We start from the raw sequence: 26,042 nt of genomic DNA, 5'->3' as shown, positions 1-26,042 counted from the left end.
TTCCCGTATTTTACGTTGCCGCCATCCTTGATAGCCCTGAATTCTCGTAGTTCCTCCTTTCTTCCTGTCATGTGACGTGAACAGCCACTGTCAATGTACCATTCAGTGTCGAACTTTTCGTCACGAATAACCTGCAACATTTAAGCAGATTTAGGAACCCAAAGTTTCTTGAGTCCTTGTGAGCCTTTTACAGAACTAGGAAAAGTAATATCAAGATTAACCACATATGTTCGTTTTATGAGAGTGGTTTCATCTTTTCGTTTGATGGTGAAAACTTTGATTTTGTTATCTTTTGAGTTAGTTTCTTTAGAATCAAAAGTTTTATTCTTGTTATTAGCTTGATTCTTGACGGGCTTCTTTTCAGCTTCCTTAGGGTTAGCATTAGTTTTCTTAGTTGGAGCTTTCGGCTCCGAACATAGCTTTCCCTTGCCTTTGACGTTATTAGATGTAGACTTCGTGGATTGAGAGTGACAAGGCTTTGGTCTCTCCATTGGTTGCTTTGTGAAGAAGGATTTTGGAGTCCCCTTTTGTTGAGAGTCCCTTGGACTATGAGAACAAGAATGCAAACACTGATTGGAGTTCACTTGCGAAGGAGCTTTCGATTTGTGATTCATTCTTCTTTCGTAGCGAACATAATCTGAATTTTGGGATTGCTAAAATTGCTTCCTTTTACTGAGATTTCTTCTATATCTGTCATTCCTTTGTCGTTTTTGATCAGCAAGTTGCTTTGATGACTTATGGATGTTTACCTTAGGATTCGCTTTTCTCACTTCAGGTTCGCTCTTCACGGGGTTGGGTTTGCTGCGAACCTCCTTGGTACCACTAGGGCTACCTTTCGCAAATGTTGAGCGATTATTCAAGGGTTCAGCCACGTATCTTCCTTTGACTTTCCAGGAAGTTCTTTCAGATAAACCAACGGTTTCGTCAGCATTATCTATGGGAGCTGACCAGAAGAATTCATCACATCTGTCTTTGTTGTCTTCTTCGACAATGGTCTTTAGCTCGACGTTTTGATTTTCGGTTACCCCATTAACTTTAAAAACTTGATTGGGCGTTGTTTAAACTTTTGGAAAAACTGTTGCTTTTTCTTTCAAAATTTCAAGTTTGTTTTGAACAACTCTTGCGAACTTAACAGAATTTTCAGAAATAAGAGCTTTCGCAGGTTGAGATTCAATTTTAACAAACTCTGAGCAGTCAACCTCATCCTCTACAAAAATGTCACTCATATCACTATCCTCATCGAATTCAGGAGTGCTTTCAACATTTATTTTATTTTCTGAACTCAACTTGGCGTTCAATGAATCAAATTTTTTCACAGTATCAGATTTGATCTGTTTTTTTATCATTTTCATCCAGAAGTTGTTTCAACATGTTTTTGTGGTCCTTGGACTTAATGTAATTTTCAATACGTTCAAGTCTGACTTTGTATGCATCAGAAGTTTCTTCAGACGAAACAATAGATTCGCAATTGTAGCAGTCTACGTCTATTTCATCTTCCTTTAATTCGAGAAATGGCAAAATCATTTTATTAATTTTCTTACCGATTTCACAATCAAGGTGCAGTTGAGTAATATTAAAGTAAAGCCTTTTGCAATCAAACAAAAAATGTTTCGCTGTTTCAAAAGCATTAAATTATCTCTCTGCAAATAAATAGATTCGTCCCTAGACTTAGACAAATCCAACTCAACCTTCTGGATCCACATACGCCTCTCCTCACTCTTGGATGTTGCCCTGCTCAATTGATCGGTTAGGTTAGAGTTTGATAGTCGGGTTCGCTTTAAACTATTGCTTATACTTGAAAAGGTGAATTTTAGATCGTTAAGTTCTGTTTCGTATCTAGATACAGGAATATTAAGTGATTCAAGAATGGAATTTACCTTATTGATCAGTTGTTCGCATTCGTTGATCTTTTCTGGAACAGGCCTTGCCGCGAAACAGCTATCTTCGCTCCTTCCACTCCCACTTGAATTCTCCTGCATCTGCGATCGGCCTTCAGTCACCATCAAGCATCTTCCTGAGTACTACGAATTCTGTTCTTTCGCAACAAACACCCTTCCATGTGTGGGCTTGCGTACTTCTTCATCCTCTGAGTCTGTTGACCAGACTTCCAATCCTCCGAACTCACCTTGAGCCAAGTTTTCCTGTACAACAAACGCAGGCATAGAATTATCATTAGATTTCTTCTTCTTAATCTCTTCCAGCTTTCGCATGTGATAGGCCTCCTCATCCTCTCCTTCATTCTTCTCATTCTTCCTTCGCAACATGCACTCCTTTGCAAGATGGTTTTTACCATGACAATAATTGCAATCGTATCCGGAGTCACCAACTACCTTTTTCTGCTTCTTCTCTTCCTCTTTCTGAGATCCACTTTTGTTCTCCTTTTTCACTTTCTCTGAGCTATAGCTTCCCTGCCAGTTCCTATTTTTGCTTGAGGGAAACTTCTTCCTAGCAAATCGCTTAGGGTTGGACACCATTAAAGCAAAATCTTCGTTTGAGAGCTCGTACTCAGAATGATCTGAATCAAATCCATCATCAGCAACAGTCTTGCCTTTCGCAACTAAGACTAAAGACCCCATCCCAGACACCACCTTTGCTTCTTTCATTACTTCACTCTCTCGCGCCTTCAGAATTCCCACAAGCCTCGCAAGAGTATAGTTCTTGAACTGTTCGTGTGCTTTAACAGTTGACACCACTGCCTTCCACTCTGATCGTAGTCCGTTCATGAACGTGACCTTTTGCTTAATCAGCTCACGTCCAATCCCGTGCTTCGTCATCTTGCTGAGAATATGATTATATCGATTGAAAGTGGCACTCAGAGTTTCTTCAGGATTTTGAATGAACTCACCAAACTCGGATAACAAGAGCGTTTGAGTCGAGTGTTCTAGATCTGCGTCTGTGGGATAGAGCTCTCTCAACCTATCCCATATAGCCTTCGTTGTGTCACATGAGCTTACAAGACGAAAAGTATCTGCTTTCAAAGCGAATCTGATGATCCTCATTCCTTTAATGTTGCTTAAGAGTTTGTCTTTTTTGTCTTGAGGCACGTCCTTCACGTCAAGAAGCAGTTGGTTGTATTCTTTCTGGGTTTTGATTGTTCTTTTGGTCTCTGTGTGAACAAACAAACCTAGAGTGATTGCTTCCCAAATCATGATAACCATTATCTTCTGAACCTAAAACATAATCTTCAAAGTGCATCGCCCAGACTTCATATTCTTGAGGAAAAAGAATCGGGATTCTGGTTGTTGATCCGATGCTGCTTGAGATATTCAAGGAGTTTATGTTTGAATCGTCGTTCTGCATGGTGAATAATCTTTTAATACCTGCAATTAATCAGATTGTAAACACTTATTAGGTTAATATTGAGATCACAGAGTTACGTCAATAAATCAGTGACGACTCTTAACAGATCCAATATTTGCGGAAACCCTAATAATTTCTTCAAACAAAAGAGTTGCATATTAAGTACACAGTGTCCTGCTCTGATACCAATTGAGAGGAATAAATCTTTAATGATCGAATAGATTAAAACAGGTAAACAAGAGCACAATGTGATCAAACTGGTGCTGAATGATTAACAATCACGCCTCAGAAGAACTCGATGAAGAATTGCTTCTGTAGAGGCGTAAAATAGGGTTACAAAGATAATTATGAGAGTTAACTAAAATACGTAGCATGCATGTACCTTATATACTATAACCCTAGCAGCTAATACGAGTGGACATGCCCAACTTGTTTATACAAAATGAACTAAACAAAACAGGCCCAATGACGCAACATTAAATCTTCAACAAGCTAGCAAGAAGGAAACCTGTGAGGAGAGAGGTTAGGGTATGTAATTTCGGCCTAGGGTTTCTTCAAGAGAAGGAGTGCCAATTTTGGGAGCCAGGAGGGTCCTTATATAGTTAAGGTATCTAGGGTTTAAGGAAAACCCTAATGTTCCTTTGCTTAGGGCCTAAGCTTATCCAAAGGCCTTGCCCCTTGGACGAAATCATTAGGGTTTCCCCTATAGATTTCGTCCACCCCCTTCGAAGGAGGTTCTAGAACCTTCCACTCAACTATTTGATAATTGCAAACTAGTCCCTGCACTTTATAATTAATACAATTAACCCCAAAATCAATTCTAATTAATTTATGGCTAACTAATAATTAAACATTATGATTTCTAATTAATATATTAACCTTTTAACATATTAATAAATCATTTATATTAATTTATTAATCTTATAATAAATCAATATCTCTCATTTCATAATTTCCTTGTCTAGTTGCTAGGTTTGAGGGCAACTCAAAAGGACTGTGCTGCTACCAATTCAAGTACATACCAATTATAGTTATGGGCTTAGACACCTAATCCAATAGTTTGAAAGGCAAGTCTGTTGTACCCACTCCTACTATTGCTGCCCCAGTCCTGACAATTGGACATGGTAAAGGGAAGAAAATGAAAGCTCCTACAAAGAATCACAAGGGAAAGTCTCGTGATGGATCCTCTTCTAATGGGTCCAAAGGTGGTCCTTCTACTCCCTCATCCAATCCAAAGGAATCAGAGTGCTTCCATTGTCAGGAAAAGGGGCATTGGAAATGAAGCTGCCCTAAATACTTGCAGGACATTAAGGATGGGAAGATAAAGCCCACCTTCGTAGGTATTTACATTATTCAATCTAACAACTCCTCACATGATAATTCTTGGGTCCTTGATACAGGATGTGGTTTTCACATTTGTTCTAATTTGCAGGGTCTAAAAATAAGTAGGGATGTGGAGCACGGGAAGATGAACTTGATCATGAGGAATAGGAAAGTGTCACCTGTTACCAAGATTGGAGTTTGTTATTTATTGCTTAGTAATGGGTTAGGGCTAGATTTGAATAATTGTTGTTACTCATCAGATATGGCGAGAAACATTATTTCTTTTCATGGTTTATATAAACGAGGTTTTAGATTTTCATTTAATAATGAAATTGGTTCTATTAATGCTTTTTATAATGATAAGTTTTATTTTGAAGCATTTCCTTGTAATGGTGTATATGAAACTGTGATGGTTGTAGACAACTTAGGAAATAATGTATTGCATATTGATTCGTCCAATGGTTTGGACAAAGAATGCTTGTGGTATTGTTGTCTTGGACATGTCAACAAGAAGCGCATAGCCCAACTCCAAAAGGATGGAGTGTTGGAGTCATTTGACTTAAAGTCGGATGACACATGTGAATCTTGTTTGCTTGGAATGATGGCCAAGTCACCTTTCACTGGTTCTTGTGAAAGAGGTGAGGGTTTGTTGGATCTCCTACACACGGATGTGTGTGGACCTTTCAGATCCGCCACAAGGGATGCTAACCGCTTCTATGTAACCTTTACCGACGATTATAGCAGATATGGATATCTACTTAATCAAGCACAAATCGAAAACCTTTGAAAAGTTCAAAGAGTTTAAGCAAGAAGTGGAGAATCAATTGGCCAGAAAGATAACGATGCTCCGATCCGATTGAGGTGGTGAGTATCTTAGTATTGAGTTCCACGACTATCTTAAGGAATGTGGAATTGTTTCATAATTGATGCCACCTAGGACACCGCAACTTAATGGTGTAGCTGAGAGGCACAGTCGAACCTTGTTGGATATGGTTCGTTCTATGATGATTCGAGCTTCGTTACCTATCTCATTCTGGGGGTATGCCTTAGAGACTGCCGCCTATATCCTTAATCTAGTCCTAAATAAGAAGGTTGCCAAAACACCTCACGAAATGTGGACGGGGAAGGTTCCCTCGTTAGCGCATATCAAGGTTTGGGGTTGCGAGGCTTTCGTAAGACGAGAGACTCATGACAAGTTCGAACCTCGTAGTGAGTGTTGTATTTTCATCGGTTACCCACATAAATCCTTTGGATATTTGTTCTATAGACCTAGTGAGAATGTGGTCTTCGTAGCACGAAGGGGTGTCTTTCGTGAAAGAGAGCTCATATGCCAAGAGGATAGTGGGAGGAAAATTGACCTTGAAGAGCTTCAAGAGTTAATTGATGAAGGAACCTCTAACACTAGCACTCAACCTGAGGATGAAACTTTTGTTGAACCAGTTGATAATTCCTTACCTCTGAGACATTCCAGTAGAGTTAGTGTTCCACCTATGTTATATGGTTTTCATATAGTAAGCGAAGGTGATATGTTTATCAGTGATAGCACACTGGTAAATTTAGATGAACCTAACAACTACAAGGAAGCCATGGCGGGCCAAGAGTCTACGAAATGGAAAGAGGCGATGGACAGCGAGATTCTGTCTATGTATAACAATCAAGTTTGGAACTTGGTTGACAATGTACCAGGTCGTAAGACGGTCGAGTGCAAGTGGATCTTCAAGAAAAAGACCGACATGGATGGGAAATTACACACATATAAGGCGTGATTGGTTGCGAAGGGCTTTACTCAAACTTCTGGAGTTGACTATGATGAGACCTTCTCACCAGTAGTGAAGATCAAATCTATAAGGGTTATGCTAGCCATAGCTGTGTTTCATGATTATGAAATATGGAAGATGGATGTCAAAACCGCTTTCCTGGATGGGAACTTAGCTGAAGATGTTTACATGAGTCAGCCAGAGGGTTTTATAGATGCGACGTACCCTAATAGAGTGTGTAAGCTTGAGAAATCCATTTTGGATTAAAGCAAGCATCTCGCAGATGGAATCTTTGTTTCGATGAGAAAGTCAAAGAGCTTGGTTTTTCGAGAAGCGAGGATGAATCCTGTGTATATGTCAAGGCTAGTGGGAGTATAGTTAGCTTTCTCGTATTGCATATGGATGACATACTACTCATAGGAAACGACGTTCCAACCTTGCAGGAAGTTAAGTCCTGGCTTGGGAAGTGTTTCGCTATAAAGGACCTCGGGGAAGCTGCTTACATTCTGGGAATAAGGATATTGAGAAATAGGAGTAAAAGACTAATAGGACTTAGTCAAAGTACCTACTTGGACAAGGTCTTTAAACGTTGCAACATGGAGAATTCCAAGAAATGAGAATTGCCTATCCAGAGCAATACCAAAATGAGTAAGACTCAGAGTCCGAGTACCGATGCCGAAATAGCATAAATGAGTCGAGTACCATATGCTTCCGCAATTGGCTCGATCATGTATGCTATGACATGTACTCACCCTGATGTGGCTTTTGCTTTGAGCATGGTTAGTCAATATCAAGGGAATCCTGGTAAAACTCATTGGATAGTAGTAAAGAACATTCTTAAGTACCTGTGGAGGACTAAGGACTGGGTTCTTGTCCTCGGTGGGAGTGATGACTTGAGAGTGACCGGGTATAGTAACGCTAGCTTTCAGACCGACAGAGATAATTTCCGCTCTCAGTCGGGCTGGATATTTACCCTGAATGGAGGAGCAGTAACATGGAAAAGTTCCAACCAGGAGACTGTAGCTGATTCAACGTGCGAATCAGAGTACATAGCAGCGAGCGAAGCGTCGAAGGAGGCAATATGGCTAAAGAACTTCATCGGAGACATTGGAGTTGTACCAGCTGTAAAGGAGCCTATGGAGATTTTCTGTGACAACGAGGGTGCGGTCGCCTTAACCAAGGAGCCAAGGGATCATGGCAGATCCAGGCACATCGACAGAAAATATCACTTCGTAATACATCGAGTAGAAGAAGGACTCCTCGAAGTGAAGATGGTATCGTCAAAGGATAACCAAGAAGATTCCCTTACGAAGGGACTGAGTAGGGTTTAGCATTTGCAGCATGCTAAGAGCATTGGTCTAAGGGACGATATTGTTGGATTAAGTGTCTAAGCCCATAACTATAATTGGTATGTACTTGACCCGAGAGTAGCATGGTCCATTTAGGTTGCCTTCACAAGAGCAATTTGATAGGATGGACTTTAGAGAAGAGGTTATTTATGATTTATTAATATATTATAAGTTCTAATATATTAATATGAAATTATGTTATTTAAATAGTATTGATCAATAATTAATTTTGAATTAATTTAGTGATCAAAAGAGACTAATTAAATTAACGGGGACTTATTATGTAAATCAGTGATATATATATATATATATATATATATATATATATATATATATATATATATATATATATATATAAAGAGTTAGCCCACATGAAATATGGATCATAACCCAAGTGTATGGATTAGGGTTTACCTATGACTTTTGGACTCCTACACTATATATATGACACCCCTTTAGCCTAAAATTGGTTGAACATGTATTCTTGGAGAAGCATAGCTGAATTTTAGTGCTCCATATTCTCTCTCAAAAGTCCTCCATTTGTTCATGGTGTTTGTGAACCATTTGAGGTGCTAAGTTCTTAAAGGCCAAACTACAAGCTACAACAAAATAGGTAATTTTATAACTCAATTCTATGTTTTTTATGTCAATTGTATGCTAGTTGTAGGCTTCATGCTTTGGAAACAATATTGCATGTATAATTAGAGAAAACATAGATCCAAAGCAATTAGGGTTGTATGTGCACTATAGGATGTTGTAGTATACAAAACCCAACAGTGGTACCAGAGCCATGAGTTGTTTTATATTATATTTGATGCTTGGTTATTTTTCAAAGTTGAAAAAAATTGATTTTCTGGCCTCAGACTGATGAACTCGCCAAGTCCACTGGCTGACTCGACGAGTCCACTCAGTAAAAGGGCAACTCGATGAGTCATGATCAAGCACTCGACGAGTTGATGCCTCAAGTTGCAGAATTTCGGGTTTTTGGCCAGAATTGGTTTAGGATCATTACCACAAAATGTTTTGTATCATAAAAAAATGTATTTTCTGATCTGGTAATGATGATCCTCATCCAATTAAACGACAATTGTCAAGTTTTAAGATAATAAGATAATTATTTGTATTATTTCATATGAATTGCCTTGCTATATGAGTTAATTTAGATCATGAAAAGCTATATGATAATTTTGCTTGGTAAAATTGATCTTAAATGTTTTTTAAAGTCCTCCATAACTTGTGCTCAAGTTATGGAACATGAATTTTTTTTTCATAAAAACCACATTAACTCAGAAGTTATGGAAAACCAAAAGGTTTTAAAGAGTTACAAAACTTGTCCTCAAGTTTTGGTATTTGAAAAGTCTCAAATTAAGAAACTCTTGTAATTAAAAGGTGTAACTCTTGGGTTTATAACTTAAAAATTAATTAAATAGCTTTAATTTTGAATTTTTTAATAACCTAGTTGCTTTGAATAGTTCAATTACACCTCATGGACTTTATTAAATTAATTAAAGAGTTTAATTAAAAGAGAACTTTAATAAATCCATTATAACATGGTTTAAGATTAATTAAATTAAAAGTATAATTTATTAATAGATTAAACCACCAAGTACTTTAAAAGTTTAAAATACACCCTTATAGTATTATAATATTAAAAGTTTAATAATTATATATATGTATAAGACAAGTCAGTCTTACCGTTACTAGGCCTCATTCACGAAGCCGATCTATAAGGGGGTATAAGGTTACTGCCTATAAAATGGTGGTTTAATGGGTGTCCACTCTCACCCACCGCTTCCTTGACTGGTGGAGGGTCGTTAGCCGAACGGGTAGGATAGGACATTAATTCTCATTAAAAGTATAATGAAAATACCAAGTAACCAAACACTTATAAATTCCCAATCTTAGTTACTTAGGAAAAATGTGAATTTGGTGCTAACCCATGAAATTGCACTTTGCATCTTGTTAAGTCATTAGTGGAGCGTGTGTGGTTAATCGACACACTAATCTGGGACTGACAATGTGTGGAAAAGGGTAGATCGATGTTGTCATAGATCAATGGAGCGTGTGTGGTTAACCAGCACATTGATTAGGTGATAATTGACTTTGAGAGTACCAAGCTAATTTGCATGATTATTCACACCTTGTTTGTGATCCTCGATATCCTAGTCACAAACTTGAAGGGCATAATCGGGATTAAACGTGCCATTGAAAAGTTCAATGAATCTCAAAAGAATCTAGGAATTTCAATTCATTTAAAACTTAATAATCAATTTCGTTTTTCATGGTGGAAATTGGTAAATCGTCATTTACCTACCTTCAAATATTTTGCAATTGGATTACGACATCCCTCTTCCGAATTGTAGAATATTGTGTTGGGTCCTAGCCTTAATATTTCATTTGGGTGTTATATTAAGGACTTAAATCAACAAAACTTGGATTTCTCCCTTGTAGATGTCTATTTCAGACTACTATGGTCTTCCCGAATCATTTGGAAAAAGATTTCTTTATAAAGATGATATTCCAGAAGATGATCAAGGTGAAAGATTAATCACTTTTTCGTGTTGCAGTGGAAATTCACTTCCTCCACCTCTTCCAATAATTCTCCCTGACCCACAAGTTCAAAGACTTGAAAAGTTGAAGGTCACTCAAGCCCTATTGGCTAGCAAACACCAAGATGGAAGGTACGTGTGTGCACATGTCTGGGAGATGAAGTCACACATTGACAGGCTGGGAATGTTGGGTGTCGTTGTTTCAAGGAAGTTGGCAGTTGACTTGGTTCTTCAATCACTTCCTAAGTCATATAGGGGGTTCTTTAAGGACTACTATATGGGAGATCACGACATGACCCTTATTGACCTAACCTATTTGCTAATTGCTGTTGAATCAGCACTGATTTGGCGCACTGGTCAAACAAATTTGATTGGAAGATCTACTTCCCAAACTTCCGCGGACATTGACAATGGTACATTGGAAGTCTAGAAAAGATTTATCTTCCCAATGGAAAGGGATCAGCCATGGTCAAGTCATTTGACCAAATGGTAAAGAGAAAGGCTAAGTCTGAGATAGTCTCGTGTACCATTCCCAAAGAGTCCATATATTTCTATTGCCAAGAGAAGGGGGCATTGGTTGCGACCATGGTCAAGTCATTTGAGCAAATGGTAAAGAGAAAGGCTAAGTCTGAGATAGTCTCGTGTACCATTCCCAAAGAGTCCATATGTTTCTATTGCCAAGAGAAGGGGGCATTGGTTGCGAAGCTGCCATATTTACCTGAAGATCGCAAGGATGGTAAAGTCAAAATGTTTGACTCTACTTCAGGTAAGCCCACTATCTAACTCCATTAAGTTCCTATTTGGAGATTCTTAATACATGATGTAATGTAATTACATTTTGATGTTTTGTAGGATTGAAGAAAAAAAAGGAAGCTTAAAGGAAGAGTAAGTTGATTCTGATCGCGAAGAGATGGATTTCGATCGCATGGTTCGATGATCATAATTTTAAGCTACTGCTTAAGAGTTCTGATAGATTGCTTAGGAATAGATAGTAACATCGTTTTCATTTGTAATTGCATTGTAAGGAAAAGTTTTTCCGCATTTTATAAATAAATAAAATTTTGATTTTATCTTATCTTATATCTCCTTGCAATGGCATTTGTGAAAATTGATGTTTGTATGTTTCTATTGTTAGCAATGTTGAAAATGGATTTGATTCTTTCGTTTGTGGTAGTGTCAAGATCTACCAAATAGGGAAAGATTCTCATCACCCAAGTTTCAGTTGGATAGAAACTTGGAATCATGCAACTTGTATTGTGTGATGAATAAGAACTTCATCTTTGGGAAATTAAGACTAATTCCTTGTTCACATGTATATGTGAGTCAAGTGAAGGATTAGGGGATCGGGTACACTTGGATGTACGCTGATCAGGTCCACCACAAAGAACGATAAGACTGTTGTCATGATTTACTAAAGTTTAGTAAATATGGTTATGCTTACAAGATTAAGTATAATTCTGAGTCATTGGAAAAGTATCAATGTAAAGTAGAACGAATAAGAAGAATCAAATTAGGCAGAAAGATAAAAAGTTTCTCCAATCTGAGAAGAAGGGAGAGTACTAGAGTATCGTGTTTTATGATCATCTTAGTGATTATGAAAACCATATCACAATTAATCCTCTAAGTACACCTTAGTACATTTGTATGGCTAAGAAGAGGAATCAGGATATGTTGAAATGGTTAAATCAATTAAGGTGAATCATACTTCTTTCCAAAATGAAGTCTTAGAGTCATACTCTAAGATTATAACTTGAGTGATATATATTAAGAAGGTTTATAACACTCATCAAATGTAGAGTAAAATGTTTCTTATTCTTGTACATTTGAAATTGGTAAGTTGTGATGCTTTGGATAAGACAAAAGACCAACTAAGACCAATTGTGTGAAGTGTTTGTCTTGGTAAGAAACCATACTAACTCTTGAATATTTGTTTGTCAAGTAATGTTCCTTGACAAAGTGAATCTTATATGTCAAGAGGTCAGTGGGAGTCTTAAAAGATCTTGAAAAGTTTCAAGAACTAATCAAGAGTAAACCTATTGTTAATCACTAGCACATGAATTGAGGTCTGTAACCTATCGTGTTGACATATTCTTGTTTCCGTATTCCAGTTGAAGTTGACAATGCATGTGAGTTCTATGAGTGCTCAATTGTTTGCATAACAACTTGGAAGCAATGGTAGGCCTTTGAGCTGCTAGGTGGCAAGAAATTAAGATTGAACAAGTTCAGTCCATATGAGTTTGGATTTGTCACTAACCTTGTCTTGTGATTATGGTTATGACAAACTCACATGGATAGGAACACATACACCATAAAATCTAAGTGTCATAAGGTTTCTCTCCAATTCATGAAAATGATTGTGTGGAAACGCTTTCACTAAGTAGATTTTAAGGAGATAGCAATTGTGATATTTTCATTCTCAAATTCGATTATGATTACGGCATCCCTCTTCATAGTTCGAATTATGAGAAAAGGAAAAAGGTCTAAACTGTTGAGACTTATTGTTGTAAGTTCTAAAATTATTTAGACACACATGTGAGCTATCTAAGGAAAGGTGTATGAGTTTGAGAAGCCTAGATAAAGTCTTATCGAAGCATTTTGTATAAGAAATCTGAACTTTGGTAAGAAACTCAACAAGTATTGATTTCTAGAAGTCCAGCTGATTTCTGGGTACATGTCAAAGCTAGTAGGAGCATAAGTGTTATGCTATTAAAGAAATAATTGTTATGCTAGTGGGAGCATAATGATTATGGTAAGTGTTGTAAGTTAGCAAAGTTAATTAAAGAAAACAAAAGTTTCAATTTGCAAAGTTGCAAAGTTTGAAAAGTTGTTTTGCTATAATTAAGGGAGATGAATTCATACTTCATTTCGAATCTAAAAGCTTAGATTGAGATTTTAATCGAATTTAGTCATGGACATATGTGAATGTTATGTTGAAATGATTCAACATAAGGAAATTCTATATGTGGAAAGATTATAGCGAAAGACTAGTAAAGTATCATGTCTTTATGTGAGACATTATGAATTGTATTCCATATGCTTCGGATATAGGATCGATTGCATATGCTATAATATTAATTTGTTCTAATTTTCCAAATGTCTAGGGCATTAAGAGGGAAAAAGGGACTAGAACGAGATATGACTAAAATGGTTAAGCAATTGTCGAGGACAATCTGAGGTTTACCAAAGATTGGTTGCTTATGGACAGTTTGAAGTATAGTATAAGTTTTGGAAGGTCCATATTAACAATTCCTGAGAAGAGGTAACTCTTGTTCAGAAGTGATAGTCATATGGAATTATGGAAATGTTCCATAAGTGGAAGTTAATCATAAAATCTGTGTAAGATTAAAAACCTTAATGCAAGAAGGATGTTCAAAGGAATGTACTTTGAATATGAGACTTCGCTTCCATGGAATTGGTTCAGTAACCAATGTCCAAAGGGAATACTTTGTAATATCATTGGCATAGTCTTTGCGACCTTTGTGAATTCACATTACAAAAGGATTATTGTATTTAAGTTTCGAATCTAACAGATTATAGTAAATGGCAAGAATTTGGTATTCTTACACTTACTATAAGGATTTGGAATTGTGAAATGAGCACCATTGAAATGTTGTCAATTGATCTATGTCACAAAGAGAGGACCATAGGCAAACGTAGTGTGTATCCTTGGAGCATGGCATAACTATTGTTTTAATTCAAGTATTAAGTTGATTAATCGAAACATTATACAATGAATAATGTGTAATCAATATGGTGATTAAATAAAAGGTGTTTTATTTATATTCATAAGTTCTGAGACCATATTGGATTCAATTATTCTTGTGTTTCACTTTGCATGTTTTGACTTCCAGAATAATAAGATTATTCAAACTATCCACAGTCGATCATACTTTGGAAGTAGGTATTGAGGCAAGACTGTCATGAATCTGACTGTAGATTGTCTAGGTGTTTTAGACATAGCACAAGTTTGTTGCAGTGTTCATGAGTACTCCTATAATAAGATTTGAGTATTCTATTAAACCCACGCTCATCTGAATCACTTCATGGATTTTATCACGAGTGATTGTGAGACGATAATATCTTATATTCTTGAAACGGAGAGATATGAGTTGCATTTTACAAGTCGGTTGCACATTGATGATATGTAAACGCACCGGTAACTCGGTGTTATAAAACGTATCATTGTGTGTGATTTGATGAGTAAATAGAGCAAGCGTATGAGTCGAAGTTTATCCGTTCCTTTTACCCAATGTGGGATAAAAGCGATATTTGTGGGCCCCTCGATGATTTAGTGATGACACCCTAAGCGTTTGGCCAAGCCTGGACTGATTTGATTTGTTCAATTAGTGGGTCGTTATAAATCGGAAATCGGAAAACAACATAGGCACAGAGAGAATGATTATAATCCATGCCTCAATCCATATGATATCTTGTAGAATGGAGGAATATATGATCCCTTATCTAATGGATGTGTCATTGACTAATTCAGAGTTCGACAGCGGCTTTTAAGAGCTATGATTGCTAGTCGGGTTGTGGAGTCGTACTTGCAATAATAGTTATTAGACTTATCCATGTGGGAGACTGTTGGATTAGGTGTCTAAGCCCATAACTATAATTGGTATGTACTTGACCCGAGAGTAGCATGGTCCATTTGGGTTGCCTTCACCAGAGCAATTTGATAGGATGGACTTTTGAGAAGAGGTTATTTATCATTTATTAATATATTATAAGTTCTAATATATTAATATGAAATCATGTTATTTAATTAGTATTTATCAATAATTAATTTGGAATTAATTTAGTGATCAAAAGAGACTAATTAAGTTAACAGGGACTGACTATGTAAATGAGTGATATATATATATATATATATATATATATATATATATATATATATATATATATATATATATATATATATATATATATATATTGGTTTGGCTATTGATCCATGATGGGCTAAGTTTATGTAAGTATCCATGAAGAGTTAGCCCACATGAAATATGGATCATAACCCAAGTGTATGGATTAGGGTTTACCCATGACTCTGGGATTCCTACACTATATATATGTGACACCCGTTTAGCCTAAAATTGGTTAAACATGTATTCTTGGAGAAGCATAGCGGAATTTTAGTGATCCATATTCTCTCTCAAAAGTCCTCCGTTTGTTCATGGTGTTTGTGAACCATTTGAGGCATCACATTTGAGGTGCTAAGTTCTTAAAGGCCAAACTACAAGCTACAACAAAAGAGGTAATTCTATCACTCAATTCTATGTTGTTTATGTCAATTGTATGCTAGTTGTAGGCTTCATGCTTTGGAAACAATATTGCATGTATAATTAGAGAAAACATAGATCCAAATCAATTAGGGTTGTATGTGCACCATAGGATGTTGTAGTATACAAAACCAGTAGATATTAGTTTTAGAGATTAGATAGGCAGTTAAAAACTTGTAATAAATAAATGTAATTGACATTTTATGATTAAATAAAATGAGTTTTATTCATAAGTAAAGTTTACTGTCTTCTATCAATTGTTTATTTTGTGTTTCATTTTTTGCATGTTTTGACTTCCAGAATAATATGATTATTTGAACTATCCACAGTCGATCATACTTTGGAAGTAGGTTATGAAATTAGACTGTCATGAATTGGCTTGTAGATTGTCTAAGGTGTTTAGACATAGCAAAAGTTTGCTACAACGTTCATGAGTGCTCCTGAAATAAGATTTGAGTATTTGATTAAACCCACGCTCACATGAATCACTTCATGGAATTTATCACGAGTGATTGTGAGACGATAATACTGTATAGTCTTCAAACCAAGATATATGATTTGTTGATTACGAGTTGGTTGTTCATTGATAGTACGAAAACGCATCAGTAACTTGATGTTATAAAACGTATTGTTGTGTATAATTTAACAAGTGATTAGTACAAGCATATAAGTCGAAGTTTATATGTTCCTTTTATCCTAAGAGGATTAAAAGCGATATATTGGGCCCCTCGATGGTTTTGTTTTGACTTGTGTGTCAGTCCCGGTCAGGACTCAATTGATGTGTTCAATTAAGTTCTATGTCAACCAAATCAAAAATCGGGAAACAAACTGCTGGACAATAAGTATTACTATGTTCCATGTCTTTGTCCACATGATATCTTGAAGAATAGAGGATTATATGATCCCTTATCTAAAGGACGCGTCATTGAATAGGTCAGAGTTCGACAACGGCTTTTGAGAGCTACGATTGCTAATCGGATTTTGAAGTTACATTGGCAGTTATAGTTATTAGACTTATCCAAGTGTGAGACTGTTGGATTAGGTGTCTAAGCCCATAACTATAAGTGGTATGTACTTGACCCGATAGTAGCATGGTCCTTTTGGGTTGCCTTCACCAGAGCAATTTGATAGGATGGACATTTGAGAAAGAGGTTATTTGTGATTTATTAATATATTATATGAATAATATATTAATTGAGAAATCATATTATTTAATTATTATTGATCAACAATTAATTTGGAATTAATTTAGTGATCAAAAGAGATTGATTAAATTTACGGGGACTGATTAGGTAAATCAGTAATACTTGTAGTTTGGGCTAATGATCCATGTTTATTAAGGATGGACTAAACCTATACGAGAGTCCATGAAGGTGTAGTCCAAAGGGCCTATGAAATGTGAAGAGTCATGGTGAATTAGGGTTTACATGTAAGAAACCCTAGGAATTCCACACTATAAATGTAACCCCTAACCCCCCCTAAAATCGGCCAACACTTCCTAGAAGCAAACCCTAGCCGATTTTGTGCTTCCTAACCTCTCTCTCACAAGCCTCCATTTGCTTTTGGTGTTTGTAACTCATTATAGGTATCACACTTGAGGTCCTAAGCTCTTGAAAAAACAAGAACTACAAGCTACAACTAAGAGGTATTCAGCTAACTAGTTTTTATGTTGTATATCTTCAATTGCCAGCTAGTTAGGGTGTATGCTTTGGATAAAATGAAATTGCATGTATAACTTGAGAAAACTTAGATTCAAATCATCTAGGGTTGTATGTGCACCATAAGATTGTTATAGTGCTCAAAACCCATCAAGAATAGCTCGGACCCAACTTCTCCATGTGTTTCCAAACCCCATTTGCCTCATGACATCCTCCAAATAATTCCAACTTAAAGAGTCAAAAGCTTTGTCGAAATCAACTTTAAACAAAAGAACTTTTTTCTTTTTCTTCTTGGCCCACGATATGATCTTATTCACCACTAACGGTCCGTCCATGATATTCCTCCCGCTAACATAGGATGATTGCTCGATACTAACAATAGACTCGATAACCTTTTTAAGGCGACAAGCCAAAGTTTTTGAGATAATTTTGGTGATGCACCCAATAAGGTTGACATGGTCATTTGTTTTGGGAACCATAGAAATGAACGAAGCATTACTACCTGGGTTTAAGACCTTATGAAGTTCAAAATGTTTCACCGCCTCCACCACATCACCCCCAATAATATCCCAATAATTCTTTATGAACTTAAAGCTGAAACCATATGGACCTGGGCATTTCTCATTACCACAATTCCACACGGCATCTTTAATTTCCTCAATCGTGAACGTCGATTCCAGGTAGTTCCGATCTAGGTCTATAAGGATTCTGAATTTTGAACTTATAAAGGTCGGTCTATAGGGAAGATTTTCTTTGAACTTGTTCTTGACGTAATTAAAAACCTCATTTTTTATGCTTTCCGGATTGGTAGTCCACACCTCATTGATGTTTAAGCCATTTATTCGAGCTCTCTTCATGTTCATGTTGACGATACCATGGAAAAACCTTGAGTTCTCGTCCCCCTCTAAAACCCACTTGCACCTAGCCTTCTGTCTAATGTCAAGCATCTTATACGTCTATAGCTCTTGAATTTTCAACAAGGTATCTGATCTTTCTTTAAGGGATGTGTCGTCTAAACCAATGGCTTCAGTAATCACATCCAAAGCCACAACTTTAGTTTGAAGAGTCTGAAGTTCTTCATTTTTCTTATTGTTGATGAAAAGCCGCCAAGATTTTATATTATTTTTAAGAGCTCTCAACTTCCTCGATAATCTTTCAATTTTTGAGAAAACTGTCAACCCGGTAGACGGGGAAAACCAGGAATCTTTAACCACTTCATCAAGACCCTCATCTAAGAGCCAAGACGAAAAGAATCAGAAGGGAAGAGGACCAAAGTCTAGGCTATTTGTGTCCAACAAAATAGGACAATGTTCAGAATGTAAGAACGGTAGAGCAAGAGTGCTAGAGTTAGGCGAAACTTGAACAAATTTTTCTGAGAAGAGAAACCGGTCCAGTTTGCTGAACTTGGAACCGTCCCGACTCATATAGGTGTATTTTCTCCCACCAAGTTTAAGATCAACCAAACCATTCCTAGATATGAAAGAGTTAAAGTTATGAGCACCTCTTAAAGAGAAAATAGAACCTTTTTGTTCTTCCATGTTCCTGACTTCGTTGAAGTCACGACAAAGAATCCAAATCTGTTCAGGGTCCTCAGAAATCATATGAGAAATTTGGTCCCATAAAGCGATTTTTTGCGTTGGTCTTGGGGGCATAGATATTCACCAAACAACATTCATGATTAACAATCTTCCAAGTACCTAGAATAGCAAGGAACCCTCTATCTTTTTGAATTGAACCCACTTGAAACGAGTTGGGGTCCCAAATAGTCAAGATGCCTTCGGAGTTACCAATAGACCCAATATCAGCCCAACTATAAGTCCTGTTTCCCCACAATGATCGAATATAACTATCATTTATATTGTCATGTTTTGTTTCTTGAATACAGAGAGTGTTAATTCTGTGATTCGTGACCATTTTTTTCACCCATTCTTTTTTGACACCCCCCCCCCCCGATACCGTTAATATAAATTGAGAGACTTTTTATCATGGGAATGTAGTTGCTCCTTGCTCGGTCAAAGCTTCTTTGATCTTATCTAAGAATCCATCCAATTGAAATCTAATGTTGTTCCCGGTTTCCATAATTACATTGATTTCTTTGTTGGTCGAAGTGTTGTCACTACTATTTTCTCCATCAAAGGTTAAAATACACTTAACCTCTTTTCCAATTTTCAACCTTCTATTAGCAGAAGCAATCAAAGTTTCAGAATCAGAGGAACCGTCAACCTCCCTCGTGGTTTTAAAAGAATACCCATTGACTCTTCCGGATAGATGAGCGTGCCTACAACCTTTCATGTTCTTATTTTTTTGACGACAATCACATGGTGGAGCATCAGTGTCAAAATGGCAAGAAGTTAAAACAAAGAAAGTATATGTTTCTCAACAAAAGGTTGAATAAGAGAAAATCAAAGTTGAAACTTCGCCATTGAATGATTACATATCAATGCCTTAAGCTGACAAATTTGACTTAATCAATAAAATTAAGAACAAAGTTCGTAGTTGGATCTTTAGTTCTTCATTGCACACTACATTCCAGGCTAATGTCCAAGGACCCAAAAGGTCTTGGGGACCGAAATCTCTCTAACTTATTGCAGGTACTGTATGACGAGCAATATGAAGAAAACTGGTATATGATAGTGGATGCTCGCCTCACATGACTGGAAGAAAGGAGAATTTGAGAGATTTTCTCAAGTTAGAGAATGTTAGAGTAGTAAAGTTTGGGAAAAACCAAAAGTTTAAATTCAAAGGATAGGGAAAAGTTACAAATGGAAAGTTCACAGTGAAAAAAGTTGCTTATGTCGAAGGGTTAAAGCACAGCCTAATAAGTGTATCTCAACTCGTAGTAGGAGAACCAATTGCTTTTCGATAAGAAAGGAAATGTAATTTTGAACAAAGAAACAAAGGAAGTTTGGTTGAAGTCAAATAGGAAGGGTGATATGTTCACTTTGGACATAAAACCTATAGTGGGCATTCCTTCAGTCTGCCTACTATCAAAAGATTCATCTGACCTTACTTGGCTTTGGCATCAAAGACTTTCTCATCTCAACTTCAGGAATTTAAATAAACTTGTTTTAAATGATCTTGTTCGTGGTTTACCTATTTTTAAATTTGACAACGGTTCGTTATGTACAGCATGTGAACAAGGTAAACAACATCGTAAAGGTCATCCAATCACAATTGATTTAAAGATCATTGAACCGTTCAAACTTCTTCACATTGACTTGTGTGGTCCTTCGACTGTTGAATCTCTCAGTAAGAAAAAATTACATACTTGTTATTGTTAATCATTGTCACGATTTACTTGGGTTTTCTTTCTTACACAGAATTCGGAAACAGCTCAAGTGATGATCGATTTTATCAAAAAGATTGAACTATGTTTGAAGAAGAAAGTTCACAAGATAAAGAGCGACAATAGATCTAAGTTTAAGAATCGAATTCTAGATTCGTTTTTGATGAATTTGGAAATTTCTCATAACTTTTCGCCTCCTTACACACCACATCAAAACAGTGCTGTCGAGAGGAGGAATCGTTCATTATGTGAAGCGACTAGGACGATGCTCACATATGCGAATTTGCCTCAATACTTTTTGGCAGAATCAGTTTCGACAACTTGCTTTACACAAAATCGTTCATTAATTAATCATCGTTTTAACGTCATACCTTATGAAATCATTAACAAAATGAAACCTAATGTGAAATTTTTTCATGTTTTTGGTTACAAATGTTTCATAATGAATCTCAAGAATAATCTTTCCAAATTTCAAAATAAAGTTGATGAAGGAATTTTCTTGGAATATTCACACAACTCTATCGCATATAGGGTGTTGAACAAACGAACACAAAAAGTTGAAGAAACATGCAATCTCACCTTTGACGATTACTATGTCAAGAGAGTTGAATGAGAATTTTCAAAGAAACCTATACTCTCTGAAACAAATGAAGAATATGAGCAAATGCTTACTTTCGATGTCGATCTTGATTTAATCTTTGGTATACGTGATAGTGGAATTGATGTTGAAATCAATATTGAAGATAATCTAGTACTATAAGCGTCAAAGCACTCAGATGTTTCGTCAATCACTAATGAAGAATGAAGCTCATTCGTCATCAACCTCAAGAGTCAATGTCGAAATAACACAAAATTCAACTGATGGTCAAGTGGAGGGGGAGCACTTGATTTCTTCACCTTATATCGAAAGAAGAAATTTGACTTCTCAATCTCAAGTTGAGGGGAAGTTGTTGAATTCGTACGCAGATGTTGAGGGGGAGTTTTTGACTTCGCAAGATGGTGTTGAGAGGAAGCACTGGACAATGAATCCATTGGTTGAAAGGGAGCCAATTGGAACGAATCATGATGATTGTGATGATCAAGGTCACGAATTTCATGATATTAATGATAATATTTCAATTGCAGATGAACTGTCAGAAGCAGAATAGACATTTGAGGATGCACATTTGAAGTTTGATCCTACCTTTCCTCCTATGGAGAAATGGACAAAAGATCATCCCAAAGAACTAATTCTTGGTGATCTTAGTTCGGGTGTTTTAACACGAGCACAGGTTCGAGCCAAGAATGAGGTTCTAAATGTTCATTAGGAATATTGTATGTTTAATGTCTTTATTTCAAAAATCAAATCGAAAATAGTCAAGAATGCATTAGAACATCCTGATTGGGTTCTTGCTACGCAGTCTGAGTTGGTTGAATTCAGAAGGAACAAAGTTTAGAGATTAATTCCTAAACATGATGATGTTTCAGCTTTTTGACTTAAATGGGTTTTTAAAAATAAAATGGCAAAGAAGGAAATATAGTTCGTGACAAAGCTAGATTAGTAGTAAAATGTTATTCTCAACAAGAGGGAATTGATTATGAAGAAACCTTTGCCCCTTTCGAGGCCGTACGGATTTTTCTTGCCTATGTAGCTCATAAGAACTTTGACGTCTATTAGATTGTGACATCCACATTTTCACGGCCAGAAAATACCGATTTGTTTATGCTTTATTTTTAAAAATCAGAGTATCCTTTTAAACAAAAGTGTTGCGGTATTTGTTCCCAGAAAAAACATGATAAACATATTATCAAAACATTTCCGAAGAAATGTATTTTGTTTATATTAAAACTTTGGGATGTGATTGTCAATACAGAAACATAAGCATAAACAGACCTTACATTCATTTGCACTAATGATCCACATCTCTTTTAATCTCTCAGTGTAATGTAGCTTCGTATCGATACATGTGATACAAATAAGTTGAGTGGGTCAGGCTGGGAAACCTGGTGAGCACATAGGGTTTTCAACCCACAGTAATATAATTATTATGTTTAATCATCAAACAATCAACCCATTTACCCATCCCCATTATCTTCTTTATTCTTAAGGATTTATCCTAAGAATCGTCTATCATCCACTCTTTTCTTCCTAAGGATTGTCCTAAGGAATAGGCACGAAGTCCATCGCTGCCGGGGTTTATTTAACAAGCACTAAGTCCATAGTTGCCGATGTTATCTGATAGGCACTAAGTCCATAGCTGCCAATGTCCATCTATAGGGCACTAAATCAATAACTGTCAACGTTCATTTGTAAGGCACTAAATCCATAGCTGCCAATGTTTGTTTATAAGGAACTAAGTCCATAGCTGCCAGGGTTTTAAGAGTACACCGGGTGAACATATCATTCACAACACCTACAAGTTGCGAGCCTGCTAGTGTTCCACTAGACTGTCTAGAATAGTCCGTGGTTGTCATCCATACTCTGCTAGATGACTGGGCTAACGCTTGGGTCAAGGCTTCTCATCATTTTTCACCTCTCATTCTCATCTTTCATTTCTCATGATCTATATCATCTTTCATCTACCCATCTTTACCTATTGTAATTTATAGGTATAAAATACATATACAGTTTAAATTGAATAAAACATGTACATTTTGTTCGTCTAGCATAGATATCATAAACACATATAATATGCACACATAGCACGTAATTTATATTAAATACTTCATATCTATGTGTAAGATGAATGTAACTATTCACTCACATTATAAGCGTGGGTAGATAGAATCTGACTAGAAACGGTCAGCGGTTCATGATCATCGGGCTCGGGACGCGGAACGCCTTCAGCAAACGAGAGAGAGAGAGAGAGAGAGAGAGAGAGTGAGTGAGAGAAAGAGAGAGAGAAGAATTTAAGTGTAAAGAGAGCAAGGGTTGAACTTGCTATTTATAGGCTGCCCAAAACATGTCCACGTCATGGAGCATGGCTGAATCACTTCGTAAGCTTGTCATCTGCGTTCTAGCTTCGAAAGGTGTCCGGATGACATTTCCACGTCGTGGCCTTTATGTCATGGTCGTGGAGTCTTAACACATCACTCCCGTAGACATAGCACGTGTTTTCTAGCCTCGATTAGTGTCTTTGACTAGTTCCACGTCGTGGACCTTATTTCCACGTCGTGGAATTGAGGCTGATTAGGGTTTCTGGCACGTGTCATGCCCTTAGACTGCTACATCTTCGGAAGGTCATAAATTTTGCATACGAACTCCGTTTTTGACGTTCTTTATATCCACGTGTAGGTGGAGACGTACTCTACAACTTTATTTTAGATCACTAAGGCTAAAAAGTACTTTATCATAAAATCACTTTTTACGATTCCCAGTGTCGTCTCGGTTATGTCGCGAAACGTCGACAGGTCATAACTTCTTCGTTATAACTCGGATTTCAGCGTTCTTTATATGTACGGAAACCTTGTGACATATACTAAAACTTAGTTAAGATTATTTATTCCAAACAATCCTCTATCAAAAAGTCATTTTTGACGCTTATCGTCTTTAAATTGACTAGCCCGAATCTGCGGGCGCTACACAGATGGATGTCAAGTGCACATTTCTTAACGGTGTTCTTAAAGAGTCGGTCTATGTCGAACAGTCACCTGGATTCATAAACAATAAGTATCCTGATCAATGTTATATTCTTGACAAGACAGTTTATGGGTTAAACCACGAACCTCGTGCTTGGTATACGGCGCTAACCAACTTTTTGAAAATCGCTAAATTTAATCAAGGATCTATTGATCCCACTCTATTTTGAATGAAAGTGATGGATCACCTGATGCTTGTTCGAATTTATGGTGATAACATAATAATTGGTTCTACTGACCCTTCGTTGTCAAAGGATTTTGGGGAGCTTATGAAGAGTCAATTTGTTATGAGCATGATGGGTAAAATTAATCATTTTTTGGGTTTGAACATTCTTCATATCAGGGAAGGAATCTTCATTAATCAAGAGAACTACAAACGAAACCTGCTTGAAAGATTTGGAATGAAAAATTGCTCGAAAGCTAAGCTTCCCATGACATTCGACACTCGCTTAGGTCCTTCGTTGGATAAGCCATCTGTTAATCTCAAAACATATAGCCGCATGCTCGGTTCGTCATTGTACTTAACTGCAATTCGACATGATCTAATGTTTTCTGTGTGTAATTGTGCCAGGTACCAAGCAAATCTTAGAGAACCCCATCTTACAACGGTGAAAAATATTTTTCGTTATCATCATGGAACTTTGACTCTTAGATTGTGGTATCCATCGAATACAAGATTCTTTATTCAAGCTTTCTCAAATGCTGATCTAGGAGGTTGTCAGTTAGATCGAAAAAAACACTACAAGCAGATGTAAATTCTTAGATGGGAAGCATGTGAATTGACAGTCAACAAAGAAGATGTTTATATCGATTTTGACAACTGAGACTGAATACATTGCTGTTGCGGCTTGTACTTCTCAAGTGATCTTGATCCAAAGTCAACTATGTGACTATGCGATTAACATGAAGAAAATTCCATTATATTCTGATTCTCAAAGCGCAATTAACATATTTCATAATTCAGTTCACCATTCCAAAACTAAGCATATTGCACTTCGATACCACTTCATTATAGATCATGTTGAAGATGGGAAAATTGAAGTTCATTTCGTTAAAACAGATGACCAACTTGTAGATATTTTTACAAAACCAATGGACGAAAAATCATTTTTGAGAATTTTAAATGGTTTGGGAATGATGGAAGCTTGTTATGTTCCTAATTCTAACTAATTTTCTCTTAAATTTGATGTGCGAAATTTTTTGACTAACTTTCGTTAATTGTCAAATTTTCGTTAAGAGGTTATTGTTCCCATCCAGCATTCCACTCGCTTCGCTTTCGACATTGTCTGTGATTCATTCAGCACATGTTGACATCTAGCGAACAGGAAGTGTCTCTAAATGGGAAGCGTATGTTTATAGGAAACTCTCATTTATGCGAAATCTATTTGTTTGAGGGAAGCATATACAATGGGAATCATTGGTTCGCATGCGAAATATATGTTATCATTAACAAATAACCAACGTTGGTGATATCTTTTTCTTATTTTTGTCTTTTCTTTATAAAATTCAAAAATCCAAAATGATTTTCTTATTTTTGTCTTTTCTTTATAAAATTCAAAAATCCAAAAAGATTTTTTATTTTTGTCTTTTCTTTAAAAAATTCAAAAAACCAAAAAGATTTTCTTATTTTTATCTTTTCTTTATAAAATTCAAAAATCCAAAGATATTTTCGTTATATTTGAATTTTAAATTTTAAAAATCAAAAATACAAAAATATTTTCCTTATTTTCTTTTGAGATTAGATAAATTCATTGTGTGTGTTGCACTTCCGCATGTCTAAAGAGACGATCAACAGGGAAATGGTATGATATGAAACTCTTATACTAATTAAGCGGCACTAGAAGTATGTTGCAGCATGTTGTCCACAAGTCTCATTAATTCATTGTGTACGAAGCCTTAATGAAATTTTTATTACGAAAATTT

Source organism: Lactuca virosa, chromosome 6 (assembly GCF_052849685.1).
Source record: "Lactuca virosa cultivar CGN04683 chromosome 6, Lactuca_virosa_CGN04683_v6, whole genome shotgun sequence".
NCBI lineage: Eukaryota > Viridiplantae > Streptophyta > Magnoliopsida > Asterales > Asteraceae > Lactuca > Lactuca virosa.
The sequence above is the reverse complement of the archived record's forward strand: the minus strand, read 5'-3'. Positions refer to the sequence as shown.